Source organism: Panthera tigris, chromosome X (genome assembly GCF_018350195.1).
Source record: "Panthera tigris isolate Pti1 chromosome X, P.tigris_Pti1_mat1.1, whole genome shotgun sequence".
NCBI lineage: Eukaryota > Metazoa > Chordata > Mammalia > Carnivora > Felidae > Panthera > Panthera tigris.
Window position 1 is genome coordinate 112,650,573 of NC_056677.1, and position 22,428 is coordinate 112,673,000.

Consider the following 22,428-nt stretch of genomic DNA (forward strand, 5'->3'; position numbering starts at 1 on the left):
TCTGGAATTGTGGTACCTCCGGTTTTTCCTTTCCCAAGATTGCTTTGGTTCTTTCTTTTTTTGTGTGTGTGTGTGTGTGGTTCCATACGAAGTTTAGTATTATTTGCTCTAGTTTTGTGAAAAATGCTGTTGGTGTTTTGATAGAGATTGCATTGAATCTGTAGGTTGCTGTGGGTAGTATGGATATTTTAACATTCGTCTAATCCATGAGCATTTTTTGTGTCATCTTCAAGTTCTTTTACCAATATTTTATAGTTTTCAGAGTATAGGTCTTTCACGTGTTTGGTTAAGTTTATTCTTAGGTATTTTATTCTTTTAGATGAAATTGTAAATGGAGTTGTTGAAAATGGACCATTGGATTTAACATACAGAACTGGGCTGGAGAGAAGAGTATTTATTGAGTGTTGAGAGTATTGAGGCAGGAAAACCCAGGGTTTTAAGAAGAATAAGAATTACTTAAATTTACCTTGAATGTAGAGTATGTGAAGGGGGTGCTGTGTATTGGAAATAAGGTTGGAAATGTGACTGGGAACCAGATGGTAGAAGGCGATGGGTGTCAGGCTAAGATATTTTATTTTGCAGACAATGTGGGGCACCAAGAGGCATTTGAGTGGGGGTAGGGCATGCGGTGGGTGGGAGGGTGGCATGATCAGACCTGCATTTTGGAAGATGTATCTGGAGGCAGACCATGAGAGCCTATCTTTTCCTCTGAAGAGGGAAAGGCGGTAAAAATTTCCCCTCCATTGGGACAGGTAATAAAGAGTTGAAATGAAAAATCTGTTCAAATAGTCGGCAAGACGGCGCGGGGGGTGGGGGGGTCTTATCTTTTACTGTTCTGCGGAGCTTCGGTAGGCATAGCCATAGTCTTAGGTGAGTGCCAGGTGGCATCCTGGCTCTTGATCATTTTCAGGCAACAGGTGAGAGGGTCAGGCAGACAAGTGTCTTTCCTTTCTAGGCCTAGATCTGATGGAGAGCACCCAGACACCAAGATCCTGCGGAAAGTTAGGTATTTTAGCCCTGAAGTCATTATTTTAACTTTCCTTAGTTTTCTGCATTATAGTCACATATTTCAGGTCCTTAGACTCAGGATAGTTATTGCAGCCAATTACAATAGCAATTTTCCCCAAGACACTGACTTTATTCTGCAAATGGCACATTTATAATTACATTATTTTTATGTATCACCATAAAATACCAAGAGTCATCCAATATGTCACTGACAAGAGCTAAGTTGTAGAGAATTTAAAATAAATTGGTGGAAAAGTTAAATGACTTTTTATTATTATTGTTCTTTTAGAACCAAAGTAGCTGTCACCTGTGATTGAAAATCACATCTGATTGGCTGGTATTAGCATTAGCGTTTGAAGTGAAGGAATTGGGAAAAAAACCAGCCGTAACAAATGCTTTGTAATAATTTTTTTCCAATCACTTTTCTGCATCATCCTTTGATCATGGAATAGGCTATAGTTGTCTGTGCCGGAAGTGTTTTGGTCTTCTGTTTTCCCAGCAGAGGCCTCTCTCTCCTGTTTCTGATTCATATCGTTCATGACACTTCCGGATATCATCACTGAACGTTAAACTAATGCCATATGGGGGCCGTGCTTAAAACATAGACCTTTGGTTGGAGGAATGGGATGGGGGGGATGAATTTCCTATTAGTGTTCAGAAGCGAGAGTTTTCCTGTAATGTATAAGGAATGACAGTAAGGTCATGAGATTGATTTTCGACTTTTTAAGCTTGGGAAGCTGTATAAGCCACATGTAAGGATGCTTTCATTCCTCAAAAGCTAGAGAGAAGCAAGCTTCCTTTGGGATCTGTTTTTCAGGCCAGTTTATGAACCAAAGAAGAGAACCAGGTCATTACTTTGGAGTCACAGGTGGTGGTGGTTTTAACTAAAATAGTGTCACTTAGCTTTCCACCGCTGGCCCCCTCACCACCTCACCCCCCAGGCCCCAACAGATCTGGTTCCAAATAACTTACGACTGTTTGGAAAAACTTAAACCCACCCTCACAGGATGAAGATGTGCAGTCATTGGGGAGATTGGAAGGTTGGGCTGAAGGTCCTGAAGGCAGTTTCCCAGGAGGTATTCACATACTTTACATCCTCTCTGGAAAGTGGAAGGCCTCCCAAGGGGATCAGCATAGCAAGAGGCACGCTCCTGTCGATGGTTAAGTTCTGATGTCACCTACCTTTGGGATTTAAATTTTTTTTTTCAACGTTTTTTATTTTATTTTTGGGACAGAGAGAGACAGAGCATGAACGGGGGAGGGGCAGAGAGATAGAGGGAGACACAGAATCGGAAACAGGCTCCAGGCTCCGAGCCATCAGCCCAGAGCCCGACGCGGGGCTCGAACTCACGGACCGTGAGATCATGACCTGGCTGAAGTCGGACGCTTAACCGACTGAGCCACCCAGGTGCCCCTACCTACCTTTGGGATTTAAACAAAAATGGAATAACTATATTGCCTTTTTCCTCCTATTACAAAAGTAGTCCATGTTCATCGTGCACATTTTAAAACACAATCACAAAGAAGAAAATACAATCCGTTATTAATCGTTCCCATCCAGAGATAGTCCCTGCTGACATTTTGGTGGTTATTTTCCCCAGACATGTTTATAGACACAATACACACTCACAGATATTCATCTGTTGTTAAGTCCTATAGGTTTTACCTCCAAAATGTATTTTTATTTCTTACTTCTACTTCCACTGTTAGTACCATGATCCAAACATGTCCTTCTCTCACTTGGACGACTGTGATAGCTGCCTAACTGGGATCCCTGCCTCCACCTTGGCGCTTATCCAAATCCTATTCCCTCCTGTAGCTGCTGTGGCCTTTTTGAAACACAATGAAACCATCCCTCTCCTCTCCTCCTTAAAGCTCCCCTTAAATCTTCCTATTGTTTTTAGGATAAAGGACAAACGTCTGTGGCCAACAAGGACCTCATGATTTGCCTACTCTCTTTAGCCTTATCTCATGATGGCCTCTCTACCGTTCCCCTTGCTCTAGCTACATTTCCTCAACCTATTTTTCACTTCAGAGCCTTCGTGGCAGCTATTTCCTAGAACATTCTTTAATTGCTGCTTTCTCAGAGAGGTTCTCCTTGACCACTTCATCTCATTTAAGCCCCCCTCATTTTCCCTGTGGCTGACTCTGACTAGTAACTGTCCCACCTGCCTTGGTCCGGCAGGAGGTTTTCACATTGGGAGCAGAGGGAGAACATAGTTGGAATTGAGGACCCCCAAATTTGCTCTCAAGGGCCTGCCTTGCTCTCACAGCTTTTGTAGTATCTGTCTCCTCTGAGCCCTCACTTCCTCCAGGAGTCAGTCCTTAAGGGTCCCCCTTCCCATCCCAGACCATATTAAGCCCTTTTTAAAAATATACTTCTGTTGTTATTCTAACCTTCAACGCATTTTAAAACCACAGTTTTAATGTCTGGCTTCCCCACTTGCTCATAGATGCCGTGAGGGCAGGGGTGGTCCTCGTGTTAGGTACCACTGGGCCCCTACTGCCCAGTATAAGTGATTCAGAGAATTCAGTGAATGGGATTCAGCCCTTCCCTGATTCGAGTAGGTTATCCTGTGTGTTTGACCTCTGCTTTTCTGAGTGGGAATTTGAGATCCAGAGAGAAAGAGCCATGGCTTCTGACTCTTTGTCTCCCTCACTTTGCTGGGCACAGAATGGGCATAAATCAAGCAGAGTTCATCGTGGCTGAGATCATCGTGCACAGAATATTCCTTCTGACTGGGAATAGCTGACACTGACATTTTGCCTACAACCACGATGGCCAAACAGCTTCGATAGGGACCAAACCAGCAGATGTGAATATCTGTGGCCTCATCTGACTGGCAGAATGCTTTTTAATGGACCATATCAAACCATTGCCAAAGCCAGGCTCATTCAGTTTAAGAAGAGGTTAAGTAGATATAGTTAAGTCAGCCAGCATGGTGTGTGGCTCTTGGTTCTTTCTTGTCCCTGCCCCTGAAAGTCCCAGAGATAGCTAGGAGTGGTTGGAGACATAGCTGGGGGCAGACGCTGCAGAAGAAAGTTGCCTCCTTAACACTGTAGTCCAGGAGAGACCTGGGGATCAGGGACCATCTGCCCAGGTTGTGGCTGTAGGCACTGCCCTGCCATGTGGCCGGTGGCCAGAAAGAGTGCAGGTGGTAAAGCTCCAAACAGAATGCCCTCTGGGCCCAGGAACTTATCCTGCTTCTGCTGTCACAGGAGCAGATGCTGGTGCAGAATAGATCCTAATGTAAATGAACCCAGGGGCCGTGATGCAAGGCTGCTTGTACCGCTCTTAATTTCCCTGATGGTCTGCTTCCATGTGCCATGTGGAACCACAAACAATTTTACCGTTGAAAAGAGACTAGTAAGACTTTCACTTAGGATTTTTTCCTTCTCCCCACTGGAAACAAATAACTTGAGTAGTAAGTGTAACCTTCATTAGGATGACCATAATCTATTGGTCAAAGTAGAATACCTTTGAAAGTGAAAGAAGACACTGTTCGTAATTATGCTGGACAACAAATATACCCCGAGACTCTCCCAGGCGGTCTGGGATGTGTATGGTCCCTCCCCTTGACCATCATCTTGGGTACGCTGTAAGGCTCTCTTAAACTCTGGCATCTGGCAACGTGGAATGTTTTTAGATGGATGATAAACTGCAGGTCTAAGAGAGTGTGAGCAGGGGTGATAGGTGTGGCTAGGGCTGTTTGGTCACCATCAATCACTTCACACACACACAGACACACACACACACACACACAGGTGCACGCACAAGTAGGGTGACTGGCGGCAGCCTCATCTTCTAATGTAATAAGGGTAGCTTAGAATCATTGAGCACTTGCTATATGCTAGGCATTGTACTAGGAATTTCTCATGTCTTACGTCATACTGCGTATCTATATTTATGTCTCACTTGTGGAAAGCTTCTGTATTTAGTGATTGCTTATGTATTTACTATCTTACTTGATTCTCACAATAATACAGGGAGGTAGGCATTCCTATTCCAGTTGCCAGATGAGAAACCAAGGCTCGGAGAGGTCAAAGAGCTTGTAGATAACGGCTAGAACTGGAAATTAAATCCAAGTCTATTCAACTCCGAATTCTACATGTTGTGACACTGCATCTGGTGAATGTATTGATTTAACAAATATTTGCAGGTTAGTACGGTATGCTAAATGCGGTGCTAGGTGCTAGGAATCCAAACATGTATTGGGCAGTGGTCTCAAGCTGTGAGAAAAGACAGAAACAGAAACATTCTCTACCTCCAAGAGCTTGCCCTTTAGTGGCAGAGACAGGCACACAAACACCTAATTTGAGTACTATAGGCTAGATACCATATTCTATTATAATAATAATTTAGAAAATATGAAATACATAAGAGCATTATGTGACCTATTAATATGAATTATGTTTGTAGATTTCATATTTATATTTATAAATAAGTATGTGGGGGGATTACAAAGTACTGTGGGAACAGAACAGGAGAGAAGTAGGGAAGGTTTCGCAGAGAGGGTGAAGAGAAGTGCTTAAGTACCAGACTGAGTTGAGACTTAATCCAGTAGGTGATAGAGGGCCATCAGAAGATTTTCATCATCAGATTGACACATTTATTGTGCATTTTGAAAAGGCCATTGACTCTGCATAGAGAATGAATTGTGAGGCAGGAGGTGGGGAAGTAGGAAAAACAGGCCCAGGTGAGAGATGATAGGGTTTTGGACAACTGAGGAAACCGAAATCTGAGTAACAGACTTTGGATTTTATTCTAAGTACAGAGGAAAGCCATTGGAGAGAATTATTTATTTATTCATTCTGAGAGGGAAGGGGGAGGAGGGAGGGAGGGAGGGAGGGAGGGAGGGAGAGAGAGAGAGAGAGAGAGAGAGAGAGAGAGAGAGAATGAGAGAGAATCCCAAGCACGTTCCATGCTGCCAGCGCACAGCCAGACGTGGGGCTCAAACCCCTGAACCGCGAGATCATGACTTGATCCAAAAGCAAGAGTTGGACCCTCAACCAACTGAGCTGAGCCACACCGGCACCCCAGCCATTGGAAAGTTTTGGGCAGGGAGGTAATATCTGATTTGCATGTTAAATGTTGTAGTGTTCTTAACACACACAGACACAAGCAAAGGGACACAAGGAAACTTTTGGAGGTGATGGATATGCTTATTGCCTTGATTGTGGTGATGGTTTCATGGGTGTATGTGTATGTCTAGCTCATCAAATTGTATACATTAAATATAAGCAGTTTTTTTGGTATATAAGTTTTATATCCATAAAGCTGTTTAGAAAAAGAAGATTTGCAAAACAAAGAAGAGGGGCACCTGGCTGGCTCAGTTGGTGGAGCATGGGACTTTTGATCTCGGGATCCTGAGTTCAAGCCCCACATTGGGTGTGGAGCCTACTTAAAAAAAAAAAGAGTACAAAACAAAGAAGAGTTACAGAGTAAACCTGATGTAACTCATAACTTCAACTTACTGCATAAATTATCCTTAATGTTTTAGTATGTTTATATAATATGAATACACATTCAGATATGCACATGTAAATATTTATAAAAGTTGGGATAATATGCTTGTGATTTTGATAATATTCTTTATTAAAATTTAGTTCAATTCAATTTGTTTTAACTTAATGTATTTTTAAATTTAATTTTATTTTTTTATTGAAGTATAACATAGTGTTATATTAGTTTCAGGTGTACAATATAGTGATTCAACAAGTCTATACATTTCTCAGTGCTCATCTCAATAGGAATACTCTTTTTTTAAAATTTAATTTATTTTTTTAATTTACATCCAAGTTAGTATATAGTACAACGATTTCAGGAGTAGATTCCTTAGTGCCCCTTACGCATTTAGCCCATCCCCCCTCTCCCAACCCCTCCAGCGACCCTCTGTTTGTTCTCCATATTTAAGAGTCTCTTCTGTTTTGTCCCCTCCCTGTTTTTATATTATTTTTGTTTCTTTTCCCTTATGTTCATTGGTTTTCACTCTTAAAGTCCTCATATGAGTGAAGTCATATGATATTTGTCTTTCTCTGACTAATTTCACTTAGCATACTACCCACCAGTTCCATTCACGTAGTTGCAAATGGCAAGATTTCATTCTTTTTGATTGCTGAGTAATACTCCAGTGTGTGTAATACTCCAGTAATACTCCAGTGTGTATACACACACATACATATATACCACATCTTCTTTATCCATTCATCCATCGATGGGCATTTGGGCTCTTTCCATACATTGGCTATTGTTGATAGTGCTGCTATAAACATTGGGGTGCATGTGTCCCTTCAAAATAGCACACCTATACCCCTTAGATAAATACCTAGTAGTGCAATTGCTGGGTTGTAGGGTAGTTCTATTTTTAGTTTTTTGAGGAACCTCCATCTGGTTTTCCAGAATGGCTGCAACAGTTTGCATTCCCACCAGCAGTGCAAAAGAGATCCTCTTTCTCCACATCCTCGCCAACATCTATTGTTGCCTGAGTTGTTAATATTTGCCATTCTGACAGGTGTCAGGTGGTATCTCATTGTGGTTTTGATTTGTATTTCCCTGATGACAAGTGATGTTGAGCATTTTTTCATGTGTCGGTTGGCCATCTGGATGTCTTCCTTGGAGAAGTGTCTATTCATGTCTTCTGCCCATTTCTTCACTGGATTATTTGTTTTTTGGGTGTTGAGTTTGATAAGTTCTTTATAGATTTTGGATACTAATCCTTTATCTGATATGTCGTTTGCAAATATTTTCTCCCATTCCATTGGTTGCCTTTTAGTTTTGCTGATTGTTTCCTTTGCTGTGCAGAAGCTTTTTATTTTGATGAGGTCCCAATAGTTCATTTTTGCTTTTGTTTCTCTTGCCTCCAGAGACGTGTTGAGTAAGAAGTTGCTGCGGCCAAGGTCAAAGAAGTTTTTGCCTGCTTTCTCCTCGAGGGTTTTGATGGCTTCCGGTCTCACATTTAGGTCTTTCATCCATTTTGAGTTTATTTTTGTGTCTGGTGTAAGAAAGTGGTCCAGGTTCATTTTTCTGCATGTCGCTGTCCAGTTTTCCCAGCACCACTTGCTGAAGAGACTGTCTTTATTCCATTGGATATTCTTTCCTGCTTTGTCAAAGATGAGTTGGCCATACGTTTGTGGGTCCATTTCTGGGTTCTCTATTCTGTTCTATTGATCTGAGTGTCTGTTTTTGTGCCAGTGTCATATTGTCTTGATGATTACAGCTTTGTAACACATCTTAAGGTCCAGGATTGTGATGCCTCCTGCTTTGGTTTTCTTTTTCAAGATTGCTTTGGCTATTCAGGGTTTTTTCTGGTTCCATATAAATTTTAGGATTGTTTGTTTTAGCTCTGTGAAGGATGCAGGTGTTATTTTGATAGGGATTGCATTGAATATGTAGATTGCTTTGGGTAGTATTTTAACAATATTTGTTCTTCCTATCCAGGAGCATGGAATCTTTTTCCATTTTTTGTGTCGTCTTCCATTTCTTTCATAAGTTTCTTTCCATAGTTTTCAATGTATAGATTTTTTCACCACTTTGGTTAGATCTATTCCTAGGTATTTTATGGTTTTTGGTGCAATTGTAAATGGGACCGATTCCTTTATTTCTCCTTCTGTTGCTTCATTATTGGTGTATAGGAATGCAACTGATTTCTGTGCATTGATTTTATATCCTGTGACTTTGCTGAATTCATGGATCAGTTCTAGCAGATTTTGGTGGAATCTTTGGGTGTTTCCATGTATAGTATCATGCCATCCATGAAGAGTGAAAGCTTGACCTCCTCCTGGCCGATTTGGATTGGTTAGGTTTGTCTTGCCTGATGGCTGAGGCTAAGGCTTCCAATACTCTGTTGAATAACATTGGTGAGAGTGGACATCCCTGTTTTCTTCCTGACCTTAGGGGGAAAGCTCTCAGTTTTTCCCCATTGAGGATGATATTAGTGTTGGGTCTTTCATATATGGCTTTTATGTTCTCGAGGTATGATCCTTCTATCCCTACTTTCTTGAAGGTTTTTATCAAGAAATGATGCTGTATCTTATCAAACGCTTTCTCTGTATCTATTGAGAGGATCATGTGGTTCTTGTCCTTTCTTTTATTGATGTGGTAATCACATTGATTGTTTTGTAGATACTGAACCAGCCCTGCATCCCAGGTATAAATCCCACTTGGTCGTGGTGAATAATTTTTTTTAAATGTATTGCTGGATCCGGTTGGCTGATATCTTGTTGAGGATTTTTGTATCCATGTTCATCAGGAAAAATTGGTCTATAGTATTCCTTTTTAGTGGGGTCTTTGTCTGGTTTTGGAATCAAGGTAATGCTGGCTGCATAGAAAGAGTTGGGAAGTTTTCCTTCCACTTCTATTTTTTGGAACAGTTTCAAGAGAGTAGGTGTTAACTCTTCCTTAAATGTTTGGTAGAATTCCCCTGGAAAGTCATCTGGCCCTGGACTCTTGTTTTTTGGGAGATTTTTGATTACTAATTTGATTTCTTTACTGGTTATGGTCTGTTCAAATTTTCTATATCTTCCTGTTTCAGTTTTGGTAGTTTATATGTTTCTAGGAATTTGTCCATTTTTTTTTCCAGATTGCCCATTTTATTGGCATATAATTGGGTCCTTTTTCTTTTTGATCAAACTGGCTAGTGGTTTATCAGTTTTGTTAATTCTTTCAAAGAACCAGCTTCTGGTTTCACTGATCTGTTCTGTTGTTGTTGTTGTTGTTGTTGTTGTTGTTGTTGTTGTTTTAGGTTTTGATAGCATCGATTTCTGCTTTAATCTTTATTATCTCTTGTCTTCTGCTGGTTTTGGATTTTCTCTGCTGTTTTTTTCCAGGTCTTTAAGGTGTAAGGTTAGGTTGTGTATCTGAGACCTTTCTTCCTTCTTTAGGAAGGCCTGGATTGCCATAAATCCCTCTTATGACTGCCTTCTGCGTCTCAGAAATTTTGGGCTATGGTGTTATCATTTTCATTGGCTTCCATGAACTTTTCAATTTCCTCTTTAACTTCTTGGTTAGCCCATTCATTCTTTAGTAGGATGTTCTTTAGTCTCCAAGTATTTGTTATATTTCCAAATTTTTTCTTGTGGTTGATTTCAAATTTCACAGCACTGTAGTGTGAAAATATGCACAGTATGATCTTGATCTTTTTGTGCTTGTTGAGGGCTGTTTTGTGACCCAGTATGTGATATACTCTGGAGAATGTTCTATTTGCACTGGAGAAGAATGTATATTCTGCTGCTTTAGGATGAAATGTTCTGAATATATCTGTTAAGTCTGTCTGGTCCAGTGTGTCATTCAAAGCCATTGTTTCCTTGTTGATTTTCTGTTTAGATGATCTGTCCATTGTTGTAAGTGGGGTTTTGAAATCCCCTACTATTATGGTATTATTATTACTGAATTTCTGTATGTTTGTGATTAATTGATTTCTATTTCTGGTGCTCCACATTTGGAGCATAAATGTTTACAATTGTTAGGTCTTCTTGGTGGATAGACCCCTTGATTATGATATAATGCCCTTCTTCACTTCTTGTTACAGTCTTTATTTTAAAGTCTAGATTGTTTGATATAAGTATGGCTACTTCAGCTTTCTTTTGTCAATAATTAGCATTATAGATGGTTCTCCATCCCCTTACTTTCAATCTGAAGGTATCTTTAGATCTAAAGTAGGTCTCTGGTAAACAGCATATAGATAGATTTGTTTTCTTATCCATTCTGTTACCCTATGTCTTTTGATTGGAGCGTTTAGTCCATTGACATTGAGAATGAGTAGTGAAAGATATGAATTTATTGCCACTATGTTTCTTGTAGAGTTAGAGTTTCTGGTGGCGGTCTCTGGTCCTTTCTAGTCTTTACTGCTTTTGGTCTTTTTTTTTCATATTTTCCCCCCTCAGAGAGTCCCCCTTAAAATTTTTTGCAGGGCTGGTTTAGTGGTCACGAGCTTCTTTAATTTTTGTTTGGGAAACTTTTAATCTCCTTCTATTTTGAATGACAGCCTTGCTGGATAAAGAATTCTTGGCTGCATATTTTTCTGATTGAGCACATTGACTATATCCTGCCACTCCTTTCTGGCCTGCCAAGTTTCTGTGGAAAGGTCTGCTATAAACCTGATCTGTCTTCTCTTGTAGGTTAAGGACTGTTTTCCCTTGCTGCTTTCATGATTCTCTCCTTGCCTGAGTATTTTGTGAATTTGACTATGCTATACCTTGCTGATGGTTTTTGTTGAATCTTATGGGAGTCCTCTGTGCTTCCTGGATTTTGATGTCTGTGTCTTTCTCCAGGTTAGGAAAGTTTTCTTCTATGATTTGCTCACATAACCCTTCTATCCCCTTTTCTCTCTCTTCATCTTTTGGGACCCCTATGATTTTGATGTTGTTGTTTTTTAATGAATCACTGACTTCTCTAATTCTTCAATTGTGCTCTTTTGCCTTAATCTCGCTCTTTTTTTCTGCTTCATTATTCTCCATAACTTTGTCCTCTATATTGCTGATTTTCTTCTCTGTCACATCCATCCTTGCCGCGTGGCATCCATTCCAGATTGCAGCTCAGTTATACCATTTGTTATTTCATTCCAACTAGATTTTACTTCTTTTCTCTCCACAGAAAGGGATTCTAATCTGTTTTCGACTCCAGCTAATATTCTTATTATCATGATTCTAAATTCTGGTTCAGACATCTTGCTTGTATCTGTGTTAGTTAAGTCCCTGGCTGTTGTTTCTTCCTGCTCTTTCTTCTGGGGTTAATTCCTTCGTTTCATCATTTTGAAGGAAGAAAAGGAATAAGGTAAAAAAAAATTAAAATTAAAAAATTGAAAACAACACACACACAGAAAAAAAAACATCAAATAAATGATGCTAGATCCTAGGTTTTTGTCTGGTTGTTGGAAGGAGCTTGATAGATTAGGGGAAAAAAGGGAAAAAAGAAAAAGAAGAAAAAGAAAATATTTGAAAATTTGAAAAAATGAATACGATGAAATAGAATAAAATGAAATGGAAGTAAAATAGAATTTGAAAAATTTGCAAAAAGGTATAGTAGGAAAAAATTAAAGAAACATATTTTTAATAAAAATTAAAAATAAAAATAAATTTTTTCTTTATTCAAGAAAACGAAAAGAAATGAAAAAGAGGGGGGAAAAAAAGAAAATTGAATAGATAGACCAGCAAACAGATTGAAATATGATTGAAATTACATCGTTTTCCCCTAGAAGTCAAACTCTGAAGCAATTTGTAGTCCATAAACTAAGCAGTCAGAGAGACTTGTGGTGTTCCTGAAGAGCGAGGTTGGCTCGGTTGGGCGGGACTTAGTGTAATGGCTCTGTTCTCCACTAGATGGTGCTGCTTGGCTGACTGGGGTGGATTGTTGTGGCGCTTGTAGGTGCATATGTGCATTCACAGGAGTGGTGAAAATGGCATCACCCAGCTAACTAGTCTTTAGTATCGGAACTCTGTTCTCCCAGATGAACAATTGCAAGTCCGTCCTTTGTCTCCGGCTTCCATCCACTTCCCACTTTTATACTGTCTGTGACTGAGCCGTCAGGTTGCCTGACGGCACCTCCCTCCTGCGTTTAATCTCAGATGTGGCTGTGTTTCCCATTCCCTCACTTCTGAGGGATGGTGGCTTTGACCTGCTCACACCTTCTGGGGGAGGGTCTCACCAAGCAATGGCCAGGTGCCGGCCACACCCATGAACGTTCGCGGGACCACTGCTGCCGATGCCCAGAGACTGCGGCCGGGTGCCATCCCGCCCCAGAGAAAGATCACACGATCGTGTAGCAGCAGCATTTCAGGGATTATGGAAAATCACAACACACATCTGGCACCAAGCTTCACCCTTAACGACCTTGTTCCAGCACCAGTGAATGTGGTTGTTCTCCCGGGCCCACTGGGGCCCTCGCCCTTGGGGGATCCACATAGCCTCTACCAGGTATCTTCCCAGCAGGGGAACCACCTCTCCCTGTGTGGCCCAAAGACCTCCGGACTTTACGCTGCTCCTGGGGATTCACCCTTCTCCCCAGAGCACCACCAGGTATCGAGCTGCAGAGTTTCAGACTCTGTGCTCCCCCTGTTTATAGAATCTTAGTGGAATTTAAGCCCTCTCCTTTCTCCTTTCTCCCTTCTCCCTTTTTAGTTCAGTCCCTGTGGCTGTTTCTACTTTTCCACTTTCTCTCCAGATGCTTTTTTGGGGAGGGGTGCTTTTCCTGTACTCTCCTCCTGTCTCCATCCTCTCTCTGCAAGCGAAAACAGCTCCCTGCCCTCCACGGCTTCTCTCTCCCCCAGCTCACCTCTCCACGCCAACATACCTGCTGAGTTCAGGTTGCGCAGATTGTTGTGTTGATCCTCAGATCAGTTTTCTAGGTGTGCAGGATTCAATAGGTGTGCTCTTAATCCTCTTTATCTATCTCACCCATCCCCCCACCTCCCTTCTGGCAATGACCAGTGTGTTCTTTGTATTTAAGAGGCTGGTTTTTGAAATGGATCTCTTTTTTTTTTCCTGTCTTGTTTCTTAAAAGTCCACATATGAGTGAAGTCCTATGGTATTTGTCTTTCTCTGACTTATCTCACTTTGCATTATACCCCCTCGATCCATCCGTGTTGTTGCATGTGGCAAGATCTCATGCACCCCTATGTTCATTACAGCACTATTTACGGTAGCCAAGGTATGGAAGCAGCGCAAGGCTTCATGGATAGATGAGTGGATAAAGAAAAAGTGGCATATGTCTACAAGGGAATATTACTCCGCCATAAAAAAAAAAAAAGAATGAGATTTTTCCATCTGCAACAACATGGATGGTCTAGGGACTATTATGCTAACTTAGTATTTTTAAGTGCCAACCATGATGAGTACTAAGGGTAGAAAAGTGTGGAAGCCCCAGCTCCTCATCTCCAGGATTGTGCGTCCTAGTGGAAGAGATATTTGAAGTGCCTTTTTTTTTTTTTTTTTTTGCAGAATAAAGCAAGTGTTATGAAAACTTGGGAGAAAAAGATCCCTTGGGCTGTTCTGTGGAAGATGGACTGGAAAGGGTAGGCATAGGCAGAAGTGGGGAGATTGATGTAGAAGATTATTGTCGCAGTGCAGATAGTATGTCTTAGACTAGGTTAGTGGCTCGGGCTAGGTTAGTGGCAGTGGAGCTGACAGAAGCGAATGGATCTGAGAAATATTTAGGAAACCGAATGGATGAGAATTGGTAGTTCATTGGCTGTGAGGTTTAAATAGAGGGAGGAATACAGGATATCACCTAGATTGCTGGCATGAAGAATGGAGTGGAAGCTGGTGCCATTTACTAAGGTGAGATACATAGGAAGAGAATGGGACCTCTGCCATGTGAAAGAAAATGGCAGTTGGCAAAGGTTTTCAAGAAGGAATACCTTCTTTTAAAAATAATTCTATTAATTTTTTAAAGTTTATTTACTTATTTTCAGAGAGAGAGTGCATACCTGAGTGGGAGAGGGGCGGAGAGAGGTGGAGAGAGAGAATCCCAAGCAGGCCCCGGGGCTGGCAGCACAGAGCCCGACAGAGGGCTCAAACCCACGAACTGCGAGATCATGACCTGAGCCGAAATCAGGAGTTGGGTGCTTAACCGACTGAGCCACCCGGGCATACCAAGAAGGAACCTTCTGAAACTTTAAACACATTTTGGTGATTTTGGTAGTACATAGAGGTTATGGAAAAATGTAACCACACTGGGAGGTCTGCAGTTTCCAGAATCACTACCGATAGTTTTGAGTGTATTATTAATTACTCTATTGTGTAAAAACAGTTATCAACCAAAACACGGAAGTGTAGCAATGATCCAGGCCAAGCCCTTTGTTTTACTAAGGCCCAGGGAGAAGTGATTTACAGATGACATGGCTAGTTAGTAGCAAGTCTAGGTCCAGAAGCCAATTCTCTTTACTCAGAGCTTTATATTCTTTCTGCCACATAATTCCTTTCTTTCTCAACTGTAGAATCAGAATTGACTATGTCTGTGGTCCTTCCCCCCCTTCCTGCCCCCCATCTCCTTGGAACTATTTTCTCTGCCCAAAGCATATGTGTACAAGGGAATGTATGAGAAATTCCATTGAATTTCTTTCTGATCAGGCCATGTGTCTTTTATGAACACACATTTTATTTTAGGGAATCTTTGCATCCATCGTGGGACTCGAACTCACAACCTTGAGATCCCACGTTGCAGGCTGTACCGACCGAGCCAGCCAAGTGCCACTTTGAAAAAGTAATCTGATAAACCCGCTGTTGCAGGACCACTTGTTACTCTGGCTGTTGGGAATGTTTCAAATTGCACCCGAACTTCAGTCTTCTCAAAAATAGTCCATGGGCCTAAGGGCTCTAGCCTTGTCATTGTGGGGTTTTGATTAGTCCAGTGTTAAAACACTTGTCTGTTTTGAAACTGAAGTTTCCTCCAAAGTATCTTACCCTGTCCCAAGATTGCTCAATGAGCTGATGGTTGATGTTTGCAGTCTCTCTGCCCGATGAGGAATTTTTACCATTTCCTACCACCGAAGGGCCAATTTACTCTCATGCTAGCCCAGTGCCCTAGTTTGGCCTCCTTTGCAACTTATTTGCAGTTGTTCAGCTTTTTTTCCACCTTGACTATCTCTACCTGTTGAGGGAAACGGACTCCAGGGATAGCGTATGGATACACTTCTCAGATTTATCCAATTTCATCCCTACCCCAAGTCATTTAAGCCCATGAAATCAATAAGTATGGCCATTCACAGTGCCTGGTATCACCTACCTCTTATTAAGTGCTTATGTGAGCCAGAAGACAACCAACTACCAGGCAAGCGGAGAGGTCTGGAACCTTCCTTCATAGACCGCAGAAGGAGCCAAACTCGCCAACGCCTTGATGTTAAGACTTCTGGCCTCCCGAACTGTGAGATCCTAGATTTCTGTTGTTTAAGCCACTCAGTTGGTGGTTCTTTGTGACGGTGGCCCTAGCACTAATACGAGGCAGTGCTGTGATTGTCCCCACTCTCCAGATGGGTAAGCTGATGTGCAGAAATGTAAGTGACGTGTACAAGGTCGGAACGTAAGGACAGAGCTGGGATTTGAACCCAGTTCTAACTTCCGAACCTGTGTTTTCCCTGGGGTCTCAGGCTAGCCTACAAAAGGATGCCTTGCTACCCCGTTACCCTAAAGAGTTAAGTCACTGCTGAGATACACCCCTTCCGATCGCAAGACTGCAGAGCAATACAATGGTCATTGAAAACCATATGAAAATCCCTTTTGCTTTTAAGACCTCTTTTCCGGGAGATAGGGAAAAGGAGTTGCTGGGAGATAGATGTCCTTATTACTGAGAAATTGTTCCCCCAAACCGGCTTCTTCAGTCATTGTCCCTGCGTGCAGCATGGAGGCCTGGGAGTCAGTCACTAGGAGACTTCCTGAGACTGGTTAGGCCAGCACAATCTGATTTCCTTCCCTTGCTTCACGTCGGAAGGTGATGGAGAGGCACAACATGCACTAAATCAGTTCGGTGTCCCCATGCTTAAAGGCAGGTTTTAAGTTACTTTCGGTGCAACAGTGGAACCTAAACTTACTTGACACGGATACAAAAGTTTCTCTGTGGAAACATATTGAGCTTATTAGAGGCTCTCCCAGGGTAGGACAACAGTTTGGATTATGTAGCAAAACATTTCAAACCAAGTGCTATGTGTTAATGGTTTGTATAAACGTGATGATTAGATAAAAGGGGCTTTTGGAGTTATGCTTGAAGACACTAATTAAATCCACATCAACAAGTCAACATATTGGTCTCATATGGATTTGAGCGCTTTGGAAATGCTTCTTTTGTTTCGATGCCATTAATTAAATTCACACATTTCGCTGATATTGAAGCGGTTACCTTAAAGCACAGAAGGCAAAAGTCGAAGCTTTGAACAGTATTTCTGAGCGCATTTCCGTGAAGCTGAGTAAATTAGAACAGTTTTTCTTTTCAAGGAGCTAATTGCCTAGAATTTCCCAAATTTCATGGCAGATAGTGAACAGTTGATTCTTTCTCAACAAATTCAATCCAAATGATGCATGCTTTTACTTAACCGCTACAGGCTTAACTGCAGTTTTAAATTATTCGCAATGCAGAGGCAATAAAGTATTTCAGTAAATACGTCTCAGAGGAGAAGTTAAGAGGAAAAGGCACAAGTATTCCCAGTAGCCATTGTTCAGGTCACTGTTGGAAACCACAAGGCACATGTCAAAGAATTATGACCTGCCACGGGCAGTATTTTTCAGAGTGGGGAGTTTATAAATACCTCGAGGGTCTGAAGAAATGACTCCAAACAGAAAGCAAGTAAACCCCATGGGGATACTTCATTTGAAAACTAAATATCTGTGGCCTTGTCTTGTCAACAAAATTGGATTTCACTCTGTTATTATGTTGTTTCCACTTATAACTGATTTAGAATGGAAATCTAGGGAGGATTTATCCTAGAGTCGTCAAGATGGCTGTGCCTCACTTAACAACAGAAGCTGCTGGCCAAAATGAAGGAGTTCGTTTCCTGACGCTTGTCCTCCTCGCCTTTGGCTCCCCCAAATCATGAGTTGCAGACGGCCATACAGATTTGCTCATTTTGCTCAGCCCGAACAAGTAATCCTAGCTTTAGAATACCAAGATGGAGACTGAAATCATTTTAGTGGATATTGATCTCGTGATGATTGTGTGCAAAACCCTGCACTTGGCTCTGGTTGAGGTGGAACGGAGAGGAGGCGGTGGAAATGGCAAGGATGATGAGATGGATGAGAGATGTCCTCTGCTCTCTCAAATACTTGCTGACATTTACTGGATGCATTCCGTGCTCCAGGCACCGTTCTAAGCATTGAAAAATCTGTTCCTTAATTCAGGGACTCGAGGTAGGTACTGTTTGTACCCCCATTATACAGATGAGGAAACTGAGGCTCAGGGAAATTGAGTAGCTCTGCTCTTTCTCATTCTCCTTTGCTGGCTCATCTTCCTGACCTCCTAACTGCAGTGCCCCGGGGCTCAGTTTTTGGATCTCTTTTTGGGGTACACTCATTCCCATGATGGTCTCATTTCGCTTCATGGCTTTAGACACCACGTATCTATTTTTTAAGGTTATTTATTTTGAGAGAGAGAGAGAGAGGGAGAGAGCGAGCGTGGGCGGGGAGGGCAGAGAGAAGGAGAGAGACAGAATCCCAAGCAGGCTCCACACTGTGAGTGCAGAGCCCAACACGAGGCTCGATCACACGAACTGTGAGATCGTGACCTGTGCCCAAACCAAGAGTCGGATGTTTAACCAACTGAGCCATCCGGGTGCCTCGCCACCAATCTGTTTAATAGGCATTTCAGACTCCTGTCTTAAACGGCCTTCCTGATCTCCCCCTTCCCTAAAAGTGCTCCTTTTCTTATCTTCCCAGTCTTAGTCGATGGGAACTCCATTCTTCCCATTCTTGGGCCAAAATAATTTTTTCTCACATCTTCAAAATGTATCTAGAATCTGGCTACATCTGTTCATCTCCATGGCTACTATTTTGGCCCGAGCCAATGTCCTCTCTTGCTTGCTCTGCAAGCTTCCCCTCCTGTCCCCGATTGCTGCATAATAAAATACCACGGGCTTGGCTTAAAACGACACTCAGGTGTTATCTTACAATTATGTATGTCAGGACTCTGGAGGGCTTGGCTGAGGGCTGGAGGGCTCGGCCGAGGGCTGGAGGGCTCGGCCGCTTAGAGGCTCATAAGGCCAAAGTCAAGTGTCGGCCAGAATGGATTCTTATATAGAAGTTTTGGGAGAGAATCCACTTCTAAGCTCATTCAGGTTGTTGGCAGAATGCAGATAATTTTGGGTGTAGGTCCAAGGTCCCTGTTTTCTTGCTGGCTGCTGGATGGGGGGGGGATCATTCCCAAAGGTCGCCTACGCCTCTTCTCATGTGCCTTCCTATATCTTCAAAGCCAGCAACGGCGTTCCAAATTCCTCCAAGGGTTTCCAATCTCTCAGAATTCCTGTCCTGCTACTGGCCAGGGAAAACCCTCTGCTCTTAGAGGGTTCACTTGACTGAGTCAGGCCCACCCAGATGATCCCCATATTGAAGGTCAATTGATTTGGGACTTCATTTCTATCAGAAAAATCTCTTTGCAACTGTACCTAGGTTAGCATTTAATTGAGTAAACATGACTTCTTATTCTGCAGTGTCTCCCCCACCCAGAAGCCAGTGTGATCCTGATCAAATGTAAGCCAGACCCTGTCATCCCTCTACTTCGAATCCTCCAGTGGTTCTGAGCTCATCCAGAGTAAAAGCCAAAGTTCTTACCATGTCCCCCAAGGCCCTTCATGACCTAGACTCTGCCCCTTACACGCTGACTTCATCTCCTCCTTTTTCTTCCTCACTTACCCTCCTTTTCATTTATTGTCCCTCTCGCCATACTGAAATGCTTCAGGCATGGTCCTGCTCCAGGGCCCTTCTTCATGCTGTTTCCTCAGCTTGGGATGACTTTCTCTTTGATAACCACATGACCAATGGCTTCATTACCTCCCTGAGATTTCTCTTCAATTGTCAAGTTCTCAGTAAGACCTTCCTTGACAACCCGATTTAAAATTGCACCTCACTCGATGCTTCCTAGCCCAGCCTCCCTGCTTCATTTGCCTCCAGATCTCTTATTAGTATCTAGCACAAGGTATGTAAATATATACGATACACCTCACTCTTGTTTACTGTTTGTCTTTCTCTCTAGAATGTAGGTCCCACAAGGGGGCTTTGTTCACTGCTGCTTACCTAGCACCTGGTCCTGTGTCTGGAAAATGGCAGGCACTCAATAGGTATATATTAAATGAGTGGCTTAAAGGAGCTTGTCCAAGGTCACACACTAGTAAGTGAGAGTTGGAACTTGAACATGAAACACATGCTGCCTCCCTGGATCTCAGAGTCTAATAATGGTAAGGGGGAGGGCCTACAAGATTAGGGCTATAAAACAGGTTGTTCTAAGGAAAATGCCACAGAGGAGGTACCAACCAAAGATTCTGGAGTTTCCAATGATAGAGAACATGAGGCTAGAAATTCAGGCTGGGGCAGCATGTGAAGTCATGTCTGGCTAGGGGGGTGGATCACAAGTATCATTATGAAGCAGAAGAGGAGAAGATATATAGAGACACAGAGAAGAATGCCTTGTGAAGATGGAAACAGATTGGAGTAAGCCACGAGCCAAGGAAAGATACAGAGTACCAGGCAGCTACCAGAAGCTGGAAGAGGTTCTTCTCTAGAGCTTCCAAGGGGAAGGTAGCCCGTCCAGCACCTTGATGTCAGGCTTCTGGCCTCCAGAGCTATGAGAGAATAAAGTTCTGTTGTTTTAAGCCACCAGGTCTATGGTAGTTTGTTATGGCAGCTACAGGAAACTACTGAATGAGATTTGAAGGATGGGTACGATTGATGTGGATTCTGTGTTGCATTCCCTCAATCCCCTTTGAGATCTGAAGGACTTGTTCACCCAGCCTTTGAAGTCTGCTGGATACCAGCCTTCAGCTGCCAGCCCTTTATAAGAATCGCCTCTGGTGGAGAGACGACCTTGTTCAAGATCAAGCCCTTTTCCTGGGGACAGCTTGCATCCAGTGACTAGTCAACATGGGAGTTGTATTAGGTATCAGTTGATGTGTAACAAATTACCACACACTTAGTGGCATCAAACAACACCTCTATTCTCTTATAGTTTTCGTGGGTCAGGAGTCTGGGGATGGCCTAACTGGATTTTTTTCCCTTAAGATCTTACAAGGCTACATTGAAGGTGTCAGCCGGGCTGCATTCTCATCTGGGGGCTTGACTGGGGAAGAATCTGCTTCCAAGTCCTTACTGATGTCAGGGCTCTAGGTTAGCTACTCAGGATCACTTTGCTCCAGTTTTAGGGCTTGAGATGTTCTGCGCCACTCAGATGATCCTAAGCAGGGCTGTAATCCATATGAGGTATGGTTTCTTTCCAGTTCATGCCTACGCCACCTAGTCTTTTGAGGTCCCAACCCTAGATGAGGGGTGGTTTACAGAGCTGCACGTTTTGGAGATGCTCGACTCCAACTTTTGTTCTTCTGGCCCTGCACTTCTATATTGGCAAAAGCCCCTCGGGCAAAAGGGGAACAAATACCTCTCTGGGTTTTCTGATCCAAGCCTGGGTCTAGGCTTGGTAATTCTATACTCTTTAATTTGTTCCTTGATAATTTGGGGAATGTGTTCTTTTAAAAATATTTTTTCTTAGTTTTTTTTTTTTTTTTTTTTTCAGTGGAAGGGTAGCTCTGAATTACCTCATTTGCCAATGATCAGAAATAGAACTCTAGAGGCACCTGGGTGTCTCAGTTGGTCAAGCATCCGACTCTTGATCTAGGCTCAGGTCTTGACCGTGAGATCAAGCCGAACGTTGGGCTCTGTGCTGACAGCACAGAGCCTGCTTGGGATTCTCTCGCTCCCTCTCTCTCTCTGCCTCTCCCACATTTGTGCATACTCTCAAAAATAAATTTAAAAAAAGAAGCAGAACTCTATATTTAATATTTTGACGTTTTAAGCAAAAACTATAGAACCCACCTGTGTAACTCTTTTTTCTCCCGGGAGGAAACCATTACTCTGAATTTGGTTTTTATCATTTCATACATTTGCTACATATCCCAAAACAATGAAGAGCATTATTTTGTATGTTTAAAATATTTTAAAACACAATATTATGCTATATGCGTTCTTCCTCAACTTTTTTTTCTGTTCAACATGATGTTTTTGAGATTTATCCATTTTGTTACAATGTAATGCTAGTGCACTAATTGCTGCATAGGATTCCATTTTTTGTGGCTGCACAGTTTTCTCATTTATTCTCCTGTTGATGGACGTTAGGGTTATTTGTGTGTATGTTTAACTTGTGTTTTTACACGTGCAGTCTGGTCCCAAAAGATTGTTGTAGTGATCTCCAGGCTATCTACTTGACCAAGTGTTTGTATTTGTATTAACAAAGATGAGAAAGCAGTGCCTCTTAGGCAAAAGAAAGGCCAAGAAGAAAGTTTCATGCCCATAAATAGCCCAAGTGAAGTTTCAAATTTTCAGTTGATAAATGAAGGGGCGGCTGAGTGACTCAGCCGGTTAAGCATCTGACTTCAGCTCAGGTCATGGTCTCCCAGTTCATGGGTCCCCCTCTCTGTCTCCCCCTCCCCTGCTCATACTCTGTCTCACTCTCAAAAATAAATACACAGTAAACATTTTTTAAAATAAAATTTTCATTTGACAAATGGAGACCAGAACCTGTCTCTCTTTAAATTTTTAAAAAAAAATTTTTTTTAATGTTTATTTTTGAGACAGAGACAGAGCATGAATGGGGAGGGGCAGAGAGAGAGGGAGACACAGAATCGGAAACAGGCTCCAGGCTCCGAGCCATCAGCCCAGAGCCTGACGCGGGGCTCGAACTCACAAACCGTGAGATCATGACCTGAGCTGAAGTCGGACGCTCAACTGACTGAGCCACC